General features: G+C 45.6%; 1 non-coding gene across 1 annotated transcript; it reads right to left on the bottom strand.

Annotated features, from left to right (window-relative positions):
• Positions 1-522: 522 nt before the first annotated feature.
• On the bottom strand, positions 523-604 carry trnas-uga. Its single transcript has one exon. It is a non-coding gene; the product is annotated as a tRNA-Ser (tRNA).
• Between the last annotated feature and the right edge of the window lie 1,736 nt (positions 605-2,340).

Below are 2,340 nucleotides of genomic sequence, written 5' to 3'. Positions count from 1 at the left end.
GGCCGTTCCACCATCCCATCCCTGCAGCTCCACACCCAGCTGTCAGCTGAATGCAGGTGTTGGAAACAGGCCGGGCTGGATATCCAACCCCATCCCTGAAGGCAATGAAAGCCTGAACATTTTTTTAGTCTGAGTTGCAGGATGGCCTAGTAGAATAGATTCTGTTTTGTTTTTATTGTGTGTTTCTCAAAAAATATGCTATACTGAGGAGTAGCTACACACTGGGCCAGCAAACAGTGGTTCAGAGGAGTCCAATGTCTTTGAGGGTCAAAGGATTCACCAGCTCAGGAAGTGTCATGAGCTTAACTACGTCATTAAGACTTTAGAAGTTAAGGAAGATCTAGATCTGATACTGTGAAAGTAGAATGGAACACAAACCTTTGCAGGAAAGCTTTCCTTGTTTTCACAAATACAACATTTGCCTCGAAGCCATGCATTTCGTTGTCCATGTATGGGTGTTTGTTGTGAACATGAGCTGAGGAAACCTGGGAGGCCAAGCAATAAAGCAGGTTACTACTTTCTTACTGTGAACAGGATTTGAACCTGTGAAGGGAAACCCCATTGGATTTCAAGTCCAACGCCTTAACCGCTCGGCCATCACAGCTGTCGGCATGTGGGTAACGTGGCAAAAATCTGCTCCAGACAACCCCTAATGTGCATCGTGGAAGAGACTTTAACAGAATTTTAGAAGAAAAACAGACAAAATCTTGCTATAGCTTCATATTTACTATGCAAGCACAAGGATGTACTGCTGATGTCAAAGGGAGTTGGGAATAGTCCACATAACTGAGGAAAATGTTGATCTTCCCAACCACCTCATCTTTTCATAATGCTTTTTAAGTTTCTACATTACATAAACCTGCTTGTCAAAAGCCACTTAGCAGGCAAGCTCTGACATGGTAGGGATGATGTTACCACTTAACTCCTCATTTCTGTACCCAACGTCCCATGTCGTAACCCCATCCTCACGAGTTTCATTTTAAGCCAGCACGTGTACAGAGGAATACAAAATGATTACAATCGTGATGTAGTGAAACTGTGGTTAAAAATGGGCCCAAAGGCCCCTACTAACAACATGCTGTTACCAGACACCACAGGCCCATGTTCATTCTTTGATTAAAGAATTATTCTGGAGGCACACCTACCCACCTACCCTACCCAACCCTACCCTACCCTACCCTACCGTACCTACCTACCACCTACAAGTAGAAGTGTGCTACAGCGTTCTGCGCAGAGGAACCCCATTGGATTTCATGTGCAACGCCTTAACCACTCAGCCATCTCAGCTGATAAAAGAAGCCCATGATATAGCTAAGATCTCTTTCAGAGAGAATCCTCCTAGCTCAATTTGTCCTGGTGTTGTGGTGGTGTATATATATATATATATAAAAAAAAGTAGAGGATGGAAACCTTTGCATCGGCTATACATCCGGCTTAGCGGTCTTTAATTAATGTCCAGATTAAAAAGCTGTCCCTTTAAAGGCTCGACCGGAGCTGCAGTGTTGAGCTTTGGTTAGCGCTCTCTTTGGACTTCTGTCCAGATTATTCTCGAGAATCTCCATGACAACAGCTATTAAGTTAATGGAGGTGGTTGCTCGGGCTTGTGGTGACAGACCAGTGTGTGTGTGTGTGTGTGTGTGTGTGTCTCTATTGGGAAGGCGGAGGTGGGCGGGGGGGATTTTCTGGAACTCTCAGAAAGAATGAGTCAGCTCATCAACTCTCAAGAGTGATTTGGTGTATTATGTACTCTGTGCATACAAGAGGATGGATTTACCCCCCTGCTTGTGTGAACGTAACTGTTACATGCATTTGAGTTGTACTCAGTGCATCGGTTCAATCTGAAGAGATCAAGTGGACACTCCCATCACGCTGGTCCCCCTCCCGTCTCTTTGCCCTCTGGGGGAGAACACATAGGCATGTGATGATTACCTAACAGCAGAGGCGAATGCCAGGACAGAGAGGGAGGGGGGCAGGGGTGAGGGACGGAGCGCTGCCAGTCTGTTCAGTTCAGTCATTGCCGGAACAGAAGGCCACAGAGGAGACCCTCAATCTGAAACAAATGTATTGTCGCAGTCTTTTGTCCAGAGGAAAAAGAATAGAGTGCCACATCAAATGACACTAAGTTGTATAGTTTTATATTTTGCCATCTTGTGACAGTACAATGTTCTGCTGGGAAACTTCTGGACCTGGCATTCTTGTGGATGTTACTTAGACATGTAGCACCCACCTAGACCAGACCAGGAACCCCCACCCCACAGCAAAGAAACTCCTTGATGGCAGCAACCATCTCCAAAAAAGATTTGGAGATGGAAGCCCTACCCACTTGTCAACCCTAAGACC

This window comes from Mugil cephalus, chromosome 20, assembly GCF_022458985.1.
Source record: "Mugil cephalus isolate CIBA_MC_2020 chromosome 20, CIBA_Mcephalus_1.1, whole genome shotgun sequence".
In the NCBI taxonomy this organism is placed as follows: domain Eukaryota; kingdom Metazoa; phylum Chordata; class Actinopteri; order Mugiliformes; family Mugilidae; genus Mugil; species Mugil cephalus.
This window is presented reverse-complemented; position numbering and strand designations above follow the sequence as displayed.